This window comes from Triticum urartu, chromosome 7A, assembly GCF_056163025.1.
Source record: "Triticum urartu cultivar PI428250 chromosome 7A, HENAU_Tu73, whole genome shotgun sequence".
Lineage (NCBI taxonomy): Eukaryota > Viridiplantae > Streptophyta > Magnoliopsida > Poales > Poaceae > Triticum > Triticum urartu.
This window is the reverse complement of record NC_141879.1, coordinates 671,722,872-671,736,974: the sequence shown is the minus strand read 5'-3', so window position 1 is coordinate 671,736,974 and position 14,103 is coordinate 671,722,872.

The window sequence follows — 14,103 nt, the reverse complement described above, 5'->3', positions numbered from 1 at the left end:
TGATCCGCCACTACCCCTCCGGCTGCGCCTCCGACTGGCCCATCCCCCGCCGCCCATATGCTCTCCGCTGCAGTCCTGGGCACCGCCGCCGTGAGCTGGCGCCCCCGGACCGCATCCCCCCGCCCGCCATGGCCGCACGCACACGCTGGCTCCTTCTCCCCCTGCCGCCACCTTCCATGACGCACGAGTCGTGGACGAGGCGTACCGCGCGGCGTGCGCGGCGCCCAAGGCCGAGCGGCCGGATGCGGGCTATGTGATTGCTGTGGGCGCTGCTGGCCAGGCCCGCAGGAGAAAGGCGCGGCAGGCGCCAAGGTGAGGTCGATGTCGGCCATCGCGTCCGCGCAGCTACACAAGCAGCAGCAACATGAAGCTTCGACGCGAATTTTGGCCAGTCTCTGGCGAGCCTATGGGCGGAAGGTGTTGGCGGGAGCTGAAATTCCCCAACTGCTAGCGTTGACTGGTATTCAGAGCCCTGGCAAAATTGTCTCTGAAACTGAAGATACACGGGTCTCGGGTGTGTGTTTGCCAATTTAGCTACTTTTCAGTCAGCTGAAATTTCACTTTTGGGCCAGTCAAATTTGTGACCATTGGATTTTTCTGTAAGATCCGCGCTGCGTTTTTTTTTCTGACCTGTGTTGTCTGTTGTGTGGGCTTCTCTTGTTTTTGACTGACCCCTTATTTGGGTCAATCGATTTCATTTCTGGGCCGGAGCCCATTAACTCTGCAATCCAGCCCTCCTCTCTCTCCCTTGATTTTTTTAATACTTTTATGTTTTTATGTGCTTTTGCTTTTGTTTTTCTGATTCTCTTTGTTATTTGGTTTTATTTGTATTTTTTGGATATTTTTTGATTTATTTATGTTTTCTGTTTCTATGGGTTTTTCTTTTCCCCATTTTCTTTCCTGGTTATTTTTGTTTTTTGTGGGTTTTTGGCTAAGTGTAATTATATAAAAAAATACTATATAATATGTGTCAAAATTTTATGATTATATGTACACTAAAAATGCGCAACTTCTGTGCTAATAGTTTGCAGAATAATACATTATTTGTTTTATTAATTTCAGTTCCTTTCTTCTTTAATGGGAAAGCAATGACACTAATTCATTGTTTCTTAGAAAACTTCATTATTTTAATTTTGTTCAAGTTTTTATTTCATTTTCTTTATTCTTCAAGGGTAATATCAATACCTCTAATTCATTCCTACTTAGGATTTTTTTTGTGAAATTTCATTGTTTCTGCTTATTTTTGCATATTATAAAAAAGCGCAATTTCTATTCAAACCGTGTGCAAATGTTATCATTATTGTTTTTCTTTACTTTTTTCTTCTTAAAAGGTTAATACGGATACCACTAGTTCATTATTTTGATCCGGAGAAGTAGAGAAACCATGGATCAAATACCAATGCCACTAATTCATTATTTCTTTAGATAATTTTGTTTTGCAACAAATTTCACTATTATGTGTTTATTCTTGCATATTATAGCAAATAGCAATTTATGTGCAGATTTTGTCATTCTTTTATATAGTTGTTTATATGATTTTCTTTCTATTTAAGGGTATTTTTGCTTCACTTTTTTATTTCTGTTTTCTGTTTCTATGGGTTTTTATTTTTCCCATTTCCTTTCCTTTATTGGTTATTATTGTTTTTTGTGGGTTTTTGACTGAGTCTAATTTTATACAAACAAATACTATATAATATGTGCCAAAATTTCATGATTATATGATTATTTTTGCATAATACGATAAAGTGTAATTTCGGTGCAAAGTTATGTGCAAGTTTTTTTTTGTGTTTCTTCTTAAAGGAAATACAATATTTCAGTTACACTATGGAAATTATAGTAGGATTTCTCGCAGATTTCTCCCACTCACTTCCCACCCTTTCCTCGCCAATTTCTCATGCCCTTTTTCACATGCCATATCGCACGTGGGTGTATGATTATTCTTGCATATTGTAAAGAAGCACAATTTTTATGTATATTTCGTGCAAATTTTGACATTGTTTGTTTCAGATCATTTTTCCATTTTTTTTGTTCTTAAATGGTAATACCAATGCCGACCATTCATTTTTCCTTAGGAAATTTAATTCTTTCTTTTATGGGTATTTTTGCTTCATTTTTTTATTTTTGCTTTCTGTTTCTATGCATTTCTCTTTTCCCTTTTTTTCTTTCCTTTATTTGTTATTTTTTGTTTTTTGTGGGTTTTTCGCTGAGTGTAATTATATACAAACAAATACTATATAATATGTGTCAAAATTTCATGATTATATGATTATTTTTACATATTATGATAATGTGCAATTTCAGTGCAAAGTTGTGTGTAAGTTTTTTTAAGTCTTCTTCTTAAAGGGAGTACATTATTTTAGTTACAGTATGCGTAAATTATAGGAGAATGCGAAAAATGCATTATTATATGCTTATTCTCTGCATATTTCAAAAAGTGCAATTTCAGTACAAATTGTGTGCAAGATTTGTAAGTTTTTTCTTTTGCATTTTATTTCTTCTTAAAGAGTTTCATTCTTTCTTAGAAAACTTCATTACTTTGATTTTGTTTTAGGTTTTTTTCCTGAAATGGTAATACCAATGCCACAAATTCATTCTTTCATAGAAAACTTCATTTTCTTATTGTTTTATTTGTATTTCAGTTTTTTATTTTGCTTTAGTTTTCACTTATATATATATATATATATATATATATTCTTGCATATTATAAAAATGCAATTTCTGTGTAAGTTATCTGCAATTTTTCCATCATTTGTTTAATTTATTTTCCATTTTCCTTCTTTCTGAATGGTAATACCAATGCCAATGATTTGTGCGAATTTAATTCCTTTCTCTTTAAAAATCTCCTTTAGTTTTGTATTAGTTTTAGTATTAATTATGCTCCATCCGCACAACCAAAAAGCTAATGATGAGTGTGTGTGGTGCTTGTGTGTGTATGCATGTGGGTGTGTCTGTATGTTTGTGTGCGCATGGCGCCTATATGTACGTGTTCTTGCATCACAACCTAACATAGTTTCAGCCGCTAAAGTCCACAGTATTCATGCATGCTTTGAGATGAATATATGAGGCTATAAGGTGGTTAAGAAAAAAAGTGACCAGTCGATTTTGTGACCGTCCGATTCTGCTTGGAGATTTGTGTTGTTTTGTTTTTTTCAATATCATTTTGATGGTGAGTTGGGCTATGTGGAATCGATTGACCCCTATTTGCGGAAATTTAATTTTGTCTTTTGTAGGTATTTTTGCTTCATTTTTTATTTCTATTTATGTTTCTATGTGTTTATTCTTTTTTTTCTTTCATTTATTGTTTTTTGTGGTTTTTTGGCTGAGTGTAATTATATACAAACAAATACTATATAACATTTTCCAAAATTTCATGATTATATGATTATTCTTGCATATTACGATAAAGTGCAATTTCGGTGCAAAGTTGTGCGCAAGTTTTTCTTTATTTTCTGACTTCTTAAAGGAAATACATTATTTCAGTTACACTATGTGTAAACTATAGTAGAATGAGAAACATGCACTATTATATGCTTATTCTTTGCATATTTCAAAAGGTGCAATGTAAGTGCAAATTGTTGTGTAAGTTTTGAAAAAAAATTCTTTTTCATTTTCTTTTTTCTTAAAGGGTTTCATTCTTTCTTAGAAAACTTCATTATTTTGATTTTGTTTATGGGTAATATCAATTTATTCCTTCATAGGAAAATATTTTTCACAAAAATTTACTATTATATGCTTTTCATGTTACAAAAGGGGCATTTTTGTGCAAATTGTATGCAATTTTTTCATCATCTTCTTCTTAAATGGTAATACCAATGCCACTAATCATTTCTTCTTGAAAAAATTTTATTGCGAAAATTCACTTATTATATGCTTATTCTTGCATATTATTAAAAAACATAATTTTAGCGTAAACTTTGTGCAATTTTTTTGATCATTTATTTTTTATTTTGTTTATTCTTAAAGGGTACTAGCTATAGCACTAATTCATTCTTCCTTAGGAAAAAAATTATTATTATTTTTAAATATCTTTTGTATTTTTTTACGGGTAATACCAATGCGACTAATTCATTTTTCGTATACAACTTATCTTTTGCAAAAATTTCACTATTATATTATTATTGTTGCATATTAAGAAAAGCCGCAATTTATGTGTAAATTATGCACAAATTTTGTCGTTAAATTTTATTTTTTGTTCTTTCTTCTTAAAGGGCAGTCCCAATGTTCATAATTCATTATATCTTAGAAAGTTTATTTTTATTTTAGGCTCGATTGAATAGGGACGTGCATGATTGTCGCTTGAATATTACACAGGAGAATCAGATTATGTTACGTACGTATAGTTGCCACCATGAGAATAAGATTAGTTAGTTTCCATTAAAAAATGTTCCGATATGTACATGCGGACGCAGCAAGGAAGAAATACATGCATGCGTGAAGTGAAATGAGCAGTTGGATGATGAAGTGAGCAGGTAGTACTGGAACGGTCGAGTAGAGCAAATCGACTGAAAACGTTATTGGTCAGTCGACTGACCGGAAAACAAAAATCAGTCAACTGACACCTAGCCTGTCCCTGTGTTTGCAGGTCTTGTAAAAATTTTGAAGGGTCGGATGATTTTGAGGGGTCTGTTCGAATCCGTTTTTTTGACTAAAACTGTAAAAATAGTTATTTTACAGCTTTGACCACTTATACGGGGTTTGCTAGAGATGCTCCAAGCCTTAGCTCATGTAATCTTGAGTGAACAGTAAAATAAAAAAAATCCAAATAATTTTGAACTTTTTTGTGTGAAACATTGACCAATATTTTCAAAGTTTACAAAATTTCATCATGTAATGACATTTTTAAAAAATGTGGCAAAAAAAATCGATGCACCAAAATGCGTTTGAAAATAAGATTTTGGAGCATCAATTTTGAATTCTTGATGTGGAGCAGAGTGAATAAATAGTATTTCCAAAGATAAGCAAACTTACACTAGCTACTGCTACCTTATTTTCTGCAAAGCAATGACTACTCCATCCCTTTTGGTAGAGTACCCAAGGCATGAGGAGTAAAAGCTACTGTCTAGTCATTTCGGAATTTCTATTTGTTTGTTTTGATAACCTTGAGATACATTTGTCATGCTTCAAATAATCTATGTACGGAAAGAAATATTGCATCAGGAAACGAGAAAATTTATTGAACTGTACTCCCTCTGTAAATTAATATAAGAGCGTTTAGATCACTACTTTAGTAATCCAAACGCTCTTATATTAGATTATGATGGGAGTATATTACTACGCTGCTCCCTAGGTGCATTGTCCAAGTACACTTACAGAGATCAACTACTGGATGCTTTGCATTTTGTGAGAGTGTGTAGATTATTTGTCTACTCTGGTCAATCTGTCATGTATTCTTTAATATACAGAAAAACCAATTAATTAAACATATCTAATTATATAGAACCAGCAAATGAGACGACCAAATGTACTTTTCTTTTAGAGTTTCTAGATTATTCGCTCTACACTGATTAAAATGTGATGTACTATTTATAAACAATAATACATAGATAGAATAGATGTGTGTGTGTCTAGGTCACCAGATTGTTTATAAAATACTAGAGCTCACACCTCTCACATGAACCCCAGAAATAATGGTCTCACTTACTATCCCCTTCCGACATATGATTTCCACTTCGTTTTTTAATTGTATGATTTTCCTTGAGTTTACCCCTTGATCGGTTTTGGAAAATGTGGGTTTGATCAGGGTTTTTAATCTTGGCCGAGATCTTTGAAAACCGGTCGAAAACAAGCCTTCCCGTTACCCGTCAAAAACGTTTGAATACCGTCCTAAAATTTTGAATTTATTTGAATTTAATCGTCTAACTCATATCAAATAGAGCGCGCATTGCTTTGCAAACATAAGATGTTCCTTAGCTCGGTGGTAAGGCGCAATATTATAGCAGCGAGCTGGAGTGGTGGTTCGAACCCGCAAGCTTACGAAGGAAGGTAAGACGGGCTGACCACTCGAACGGCTACAATGTTGCGTGAGAAAGGGCTTAAAAAATTTATATTCTGAAGCAAAAATATTCAAATTCAAAATTCGTTTAAAAATTCCAGGCGAAAAAAAATCCTAAAATTCTTAGATTTTCTGCAAACCGCTATTTCCTGTCCCTACCAAAAAAAATCAGAATTGAGAAAAAAAAACTTGGGTTTGATGAATGGCATCCTAATGCATTGTCTCTGACATCCCACTGGTTATTTACTAATCTCGAGTGTGTGAACAGCTAGTCGTGTCATGCCTGGTCCGAGTTTTCACTCTCCTTTTTTCCTTGGCAGTGATTTGATTTGATTTCCACTATAGCTAGCTAGCCTTGTGCTAGCTGCAGGCAGAAAAAAGAGGAAGGATGCGTGACGGGGGAGAGAGAGAGAGACGCATCGTGCCTTTGGCCAGCTGAGTAGAGTAGCTGCATCATGGATTGATGCAGGGCAGAGGCTCGCACGTTGAGGCAAAATCGTGTAGTAGTACGCCCCTCCGACGTCTTCTTCCTTCTGCAAGATGGTTTGCGTTTCCGGCATGGCCAGTGCTGCATGTACTGTTCAAGTCATTCTGGGTTCCGTTTCCAGCGTAGGGCCATGGCCAGTGCTGCATGCAACTGCCTAGTAATTAATTCTGGCCTCCATCCTCTCACGATTGTTGGTTCAAGCGGAGATTTCTCGGAGCCTTCATTGCGCCCGCGTCCCCATGATTGATCTAGCTTGCACTATTTTCTACGTATTTTATTTATTTATAGACAAGAGGGAGATTAACCTCAATTAAAAAATAGACTTAGGAGGCCAATTTTGTGAAGAGGGATCACAACCTAGAGAGATGGAGGCTAGGACAGGAGAGTGCATGGAAACTTCAACATGCATCGCGTCGCCCCATCCCAGGGCGGCTCAAGGGCGCTCCTCTTCCAAACCAAAGAGTCCGCAACCTTGACACCCCTTCCCCCTTTTCCCATGCCGCCATCGCCGGAAGACACCGCCGGGCGAAGCCCGTGCGGCCAAGAATGGCGGCGGGGGCCTTCCTTGCGGTGTCTCTGGAGGTAATAGCGACGGATACAGGCGACGGCCGGTAGTGTCTCGCCATGCGGGTGCTTCGGCAAGTGGCGGCGGGGTGCATGGTGGCCGGGCTTGGCAGGTCGCTCCGCTCCTTGCAGGGTCGACACGCTTCTCGGGTACGAGCGTTCCTGGGGCGAAGGCAGATGTGGCAGCCCTTGGCATCATGGATAATAAGTGCTTGCACGTTGAGGCGAAAGCGTGCAGTATGTACTCTTCCCGCCAACGTCCTCTTCCTGCTGCAAATACGTGGTTTCCATTTCCGGCATGCCCGTCCAGAGCCATGGCCAGTGCTGCATGTGAGTCATGTTGGTCTCCATCCTTCCACGCTTTGTTGGTTCAAGCAGAAATTTCGCGGAGCCTTCCTCGCGCCCGCTCGTCTCCATGATTGTTCTAGCTTGCACTAGTTTCCTCTACAAATTTATTTATTTAAACAAGAGGGAGATTAAACTAAATGGGAAAAAGACTTAGGAGGTCGATTTTGTGAAGAGGGATCACAACCTAGAGAGATCGAGGCTAGGACAGGAGAGTGCATGGGAATTTCAACATGCATCGCGTCGACCCAGCCTAGGGTGTCTCAAGGGCGCTCCTCATCCAAACCCTGGGAGCCGCAACCTTGCACCCCCCCCCCCTTCCATACGCCGTCGCCGGAGGATGCCCCCGGGTGAAGCCCGTGCGGCCAACGGTGGTGGCAGGGGCCTTCCTTGCAGTGTTTGTAGAGCTGAGAGTGACGGATCCAAGAGATGGCTGGTCATGTCTCGTCGTGCAGGTGTTTCGGCAGGTGAAAACGGGGTGTATGGAGGCCGGGCTCGACAGGTCGCTCTGCTCCTTGCGGGGGCAACACACTGCTCGGGTCTGGGCATGCCTGGGGCAAAGGCCGATGTGGCAGCCCTGGGCGATGCGTGCTGCCCTCCTCGCAAGTCGGGGCGCACGCCGGACTCATTGACGGGTTGCCCCACGGATGCCGGGCCTGGACGTGTGGTGGTGGTAGATTGGTGTGTGGGGGCGGCGGATCAGAGCTCCCTCAGGGGTTACTAACAATGCACTGTACCAGGGGTGGCCCAATTGCCAGTAGGCCCGTCAATGGGTCGGGCTTAGGACCAGGAAGCCGGATGACAGGTTCATTTCAAAACTCGAGATAGGCTCGGGGACTACTGATGGTGTACTATATCGGGGGTGGCCCATCGGCAAACATGCCAATCAATGGGCTAGGCTCTGGGCTTAGGATGCTAGGCTGCATGCAATGGACCTTGATTCGATAGGAAGCCCGACTTCCGTATAATCACCATTTGAGCATGCAAGCCATGGTCCTCTCGACCGACTTAGAGGCGGGGTCAGCTAGGAAACATGTAAACCCTAGATCTCATCCCCTTTATAAGGCGAGAGCAGGGGTAGATCGGGGGGCATCTAACTTTTGGTCGACACATGGTTGCCATTACCACATCCCATCTATAAGCCCCTCAGACGAGGCGTTTCCACTATTAATAAAAATCAAAGTAGATGTAGGGTATTATCTAGACCATGATGGCCCGAACCTAGGTAAAACCCGTCGTGTGTGATCCCCTCTTGTACATCCGGCCATGCTCTCCACCGTACTGAAATCACTAATGGTTTTCGGTATCGGGCCATCCTCCTCACTAGCGGCGGCTTGAGCCATCTGTTTAGATGGTTAGCAGAGGGAGAGATGTATACCTACACACTTGGGTGAATGCAGCCTCCTCGCTAGCAGTGAAGGGAGAAGGTGGAAGAACGGGATGGGAAAGGAGAGATGCAGCGATTGACTAGGGTTTCAGCGGAGGGAGAGATGTATACCTACACACTTGGGTTGTTTTCCTTTTCATTGGGATACACGTTGGTGAGTTATAGAGTCCATCTGGTCTCGAAGGTGGGGAGGTATGAAAAAGTTAGTAAATTTCGTAGGTAAACAATGGCATGAGGTGACAATCATTTATCCTCCCGGCTATCGGTGACTGCCTATTTTGTGCACTAGATAATATTTTCAAATAAGAATAGTCTCTGTCTATTACAAAGTAAAGTATAATCATTTGAAAAATCTCATGGGACTTTTTCATCTATCTACTAAACCTATATTATGAGCCCATGCAAATTTTTACATTTTTTTTACCATGTTAAGATTGATTTCTATTTTTAAGACTAAAAATGTCAAAAATGAACTTAAAGCCTAGAAGGGACCAAATGAGATATGAAAAAAATCTTAAAATTTGAAATCATCTTTAATATGAAGTTTAATTCATGTAGAAGAATTCTATAGTACATTGCAAAAATATTGTTGCAAGCTTCACAAGGTACCTGTTTTGGGTATTGAAAAGTAGGGAAAAAAATAAAATATGACATGACATGACGAGTGAAAACTTGAAGTTAAATTTGCTAATATTAATGATAAAGTAGATGATCTAGACCATTGTTTAAGTTGCATGTACAAAGAAAATGATTGGTCATTAGAAAGTAATAGTTTGAGTTGAATATCAAAGAAACATCCTAAGAGATTCATCCATATAAATAAAGTACAAAAGCTTTTATCAAACATCGTGGGACTTTTCACCAAGAGCCTACACACAAGATATGATCCCATGCAAAAAATTACAATTTGTTGACCACATTAGGTTAGTTTCTATTTTTTGATGAAAAATACCAAAAAGCATTTTAATTCCAAAAATTAGCGAAAGACATCTAAAATATCTTACAATTTTGACATTATCTTTAATCAGTCGTTTAGATCATGCAGAAAAAGTCTGGAGTATAATGTAAACTATATGTTTCAATCCGTTTTAATTACATGTACAAAGAAAATAGTTTGTCCTTAGAAACCTTATATTTTTACTTGAATGTCTAAGAACCATCCTAGGAGATCCACGCATTAAAAATGAAAGTACGAGCACACTTTTATCAGATCTCGTGAGGTTTTTTCATCTAAAGGCCACGGTATGAGCCCATGAAAAATTTAACATTTCGCTGATCACATTTATGTTGATTTCTGTTTCATTTTGATGAAAAATGCCAAAAAATTATTTTAAACCCAAGGTAGCGAATGAGATATAGGTCCTGTTTGGTTCAGTTTTTATCGACGGATTCCGCTGCCGCACAGCAGAATCTGAACCAAAGGGCGAACCCAGCAGAATCCGATTCCAGAAATCCACTTCCAAAATTTGAACCAAAAGCGGAAGCAGCCCAGGACGTCCTTTCCAAAATCTGATTCCGCTGCGGGCCAAAATCTGAAAAAGTTGTATCAGCTGGTTTGCCAAATGACATACATCTTTTTCACATCAGATTTTCCACAGCTATTTTTTCACAGCAGATTTTTCACAGCTGCTTTTAGAAATCCACAGCCGAACCAAACATGGCCATAAGATATCTTAAATTTGGACATTATCTCTAATTTGTGTTTTAATTCATGTAGAAATTGTTTGGAGTATGTTGAATGGATATTCTTGCAAAATGCATCAAAAGGTACTAGTTTTTAGTTATATGCAAAGTACAAAAAGAAATTATGACATGATCGATGAATGGCCGTATGATGTTAAATTCGTCAATGCAATTGACAAAAAAAGAAAAACAGGGCTCACACCGCTCACATGAACCCCGAAAACAATTTGTTCTCAGTTAGCATCCCCTTCAAACTTGTGATTTCTACATATTTTTTGGACTGCGTGATTTCCACCGGTTGAGTTCACTCCTCTACTGGAATCAGCTACTTTGCCATCTGCCAGTTCTTTGCCGTCCGCTAGCAAACGGCAAAGAAGCTCTTTGCCATCAGCTTCCAAAAAGCAGACGGCAAAGAACTGGCTGATGGCAAAGACCAAATTTGCCATCAGCCAGTTCTTTGCCGTCCGCTAGCATGCCGTCTGCTAGCGGACGGCAAAGAGGGAGGGGCCCCACTGACGAGCTGCAAAAAAAAAACCTAACAGCCCCCCTCTTTGCCGTCCACTAGCGGACGGCAAAGAGCAAGAAGGCGGACGGCAAAGGGTGGCGGACGGCAAAGAGGGAGGGCCCCACGTAACGTTAACGGCCGCGCCCCACACCCCCCCTCTCTCTCTTTCTCTCCCACCTCTCGCCACCGCCCCGTCGCACCACCCCGCCGCCGCCCCAGCGCCCCTCGCCCCGTCGCCTCACCACCCCGCCGCCGCCCCGGCGCCCCCCCGCCCCGTCGCCCCCGCCGCCCCCCGCCGCCCTGCCATCTGGGCGCCGCCACGCCCCGGCGCCCAGGCACCTCCGCGCCCCGCCGCCCCGGCCGGGCCCAGCGCCGCCGCCCCAGGCCGCCCCGCCCCCCTCCTCCGCCGCCCCAGGCCGCACCGCCCCCCTCCTCCACCCAGGTGAGTCTCTGCTTCCTTTTTTCCTTTTTTCTGTTTTTTTAGTTTTAGGTTTATGTTTAGTTTAGATTTAGTTTTAGTTTTAGGATTAGTTTTAGGTTTATAGGTTTAGTTTTAGTTTAGTTTTAGGTTTAGATTTAGTTTTTTCCTTTTTCTGTTTTTTTAGTTTTAGGTTTTGGTTTAGTTTAGTTTTAGGAAAGAAGAAGAAGAGAAAAAGAGGAGAGGAGAAGAAGAAGAAGAGGAGGAGGAGAAGAAAAAAGAAGAAGAGGAAGAAGAAGAAGAAAAAAGAGGAGAGGAGGAGAAGAAGAAGAGGAAAAAGGAAAGGAGGAAGAAGAAGAAGAAGAAGAAGAAGCAGAAGAAGAAGAAGAAGAAGAAGAAGAAGGAAAAAAAAGGAAGAAAAGGAAGAAGAGGAAGAAGAAGAAAAGGAAAAAAAACGACCCGACACGGTACCCAGACCCCGACCCGGCACCCCGACACGACACCCCGATCCCGAGACCCCGACCCCGAGATCCCGACCCCGACACCCCGACCCCGACCCCGACCCCGATCCCGACCCCGACCCCGACACCCCGACCCCGACACCCCGACCCCCTGAGCCTGACCCGACACCCCGACCCCGAGCCTGACCCGACACCCTGACCCCGACACCACACCCCGACCCCGAAACAACACCCCGACACCGACACGACACTACCCCGGCATCGACACGACACCCCGACCCCCCGACCCCGAAACAGCACCCCGACCCCGACACGGCACCCCGACACCGACAGGACACCCCGACCACCGACACCTCCCGAAAAGGTGTTCTTTTGGCCTTCCAGAGGCCGACGGGGTCATATATTTGTGAATTATTAGTTAGGTCATATATTTTTCGATTTTGTTATGAAAAACATCATATATAATTGTGTTGATCGTGTAGTTTTAAATGTGCAGTTGTTTCATCGCTGCGAGGTTTGGTGTTCCACGACCTCGCCGTGCGTTTGACGAGCTCTGCCCCTTCGTTCGTGGGTGAGCACAAATGACAAGTCCTCCTCCCCCATTAATTATTTGATCTATTCCGATGAAACTTGATAGCTAGCTATATATGTGTCTTGAATCATCAGTATGCGTAACCAATATGTGTCTCCCGTTCGAAAGCGTCATAGTTATAAATATGCATGCATTTGCATATTTATAACCTTGATTCTTTCGAATTGTCCAACGCTATCGATGGACAGCCCGAGTATGTGTAGATTGGGTTCGTTTTCCCATATGCTTTGCTCCGGATCCGACGCATATATTTCGTCAGTGCCTCCCCTGTTGTTCTCCGGGTACACATCCTCTCTGTTTATTGCAGAGACGTGTATCAGGAGAACAGTGGGGAGGTGCTGCCGAAATTTTGCGTCGGATCCGGAGCATAGCATGGGAAAATGAACCCAATCTACACATACACGGGTGGGATTAGGACCTATCATTACCTATTAGAGTGTAGGTTGCATGGACGTAATAAAATTGACAAAGTAGATCAACTGATGAATATATACATGGTGAATTACATATATATTGTTGTGTGTCCAATAGCTCTGAAAGTCAAGATGAGTGACCGTGCTTGGATGTATACCGGTCACACTGGTCAGAACAAATGGAACGCTGAATGGTTCACAAAAACTAAGGGGTTTGTGCAAGCCGCATTTGCAAATGTCCAAAAGAAAACCTGGTGCCCCTGTTTCCGGTGCGGCAATTGGGAAAAGAAGACAGAGGCTGAAATGGGCAAATACCTGCAGAAGAGTGGTTTTACGCCCGATTATACGGTGTGGACATTTCATGGTGAGTCTGCCCAACGTGACCGAGCTGAGGTGGATCGTCGTCGCACCGACGAGCATGGTACCGGGATGGAAAACATGGTGCAAGGCTATGATGATGCTCGGGATTCGGACGAGGAGATGGAGGAATCTGCAAAGGCCTTCAATGAAATGTTGGAGTCTTCGAAATGTCCGCTCCACGAGCACACTGAGCTTTGTCAGTTGGATGCCATCTCACAAGTAATGGCTCTGAAGGCTCAGTTCAACTTGGGCAGAGAATGCTATGACGCAATTATGAAAGTATTTGGACGCTTTCTACCCAAAGGCCATGTAATGCCTGCAAACCTGTACCAGTCGGACAAAATCCTCCGTGCACTGAAGATGCCCTATGAGAAGATACATGCCTGTGAGAAAGGATGTGCCTTATTTAGGCTTGACTATGCGGACTTGAACTATTGTCCCATTTGCAAGTCTTCCAGGTATATTGTGGTAGACAACGGTATGGGTGAGAAGACACAGACCAAAATCCCCGTTAGTGTTCTTCGGTATATGCTAATTGTACCAAGACTTCAACGTCTTTTCATGGTCGAAGAGACGGCCAGACAGATGACATGGCACAAAACAGGCAAAAGAACCGAACTAGATGCAGATGGGAATCTGATGATGGTACACACATCGGATGGTGTTGCGTGGAAAAAGTTTGATGAATTACATGCTGACAAAGCGGCAGATCCTAGGCATCCTCGAGTCGGCATCAGCACGGATGGGTTCAGTGTGTTTGGTATGACGGTAGCCCAATACAGTTGTTGGCCCGTATTTGTCTTTCCACTCAATCTCCCCCCCGGACAGATTATGCAAAGAAAGAACATTTTCCTAACGTTGATAATTCCAGGACCCAACTATCCGGGCAAAAATAT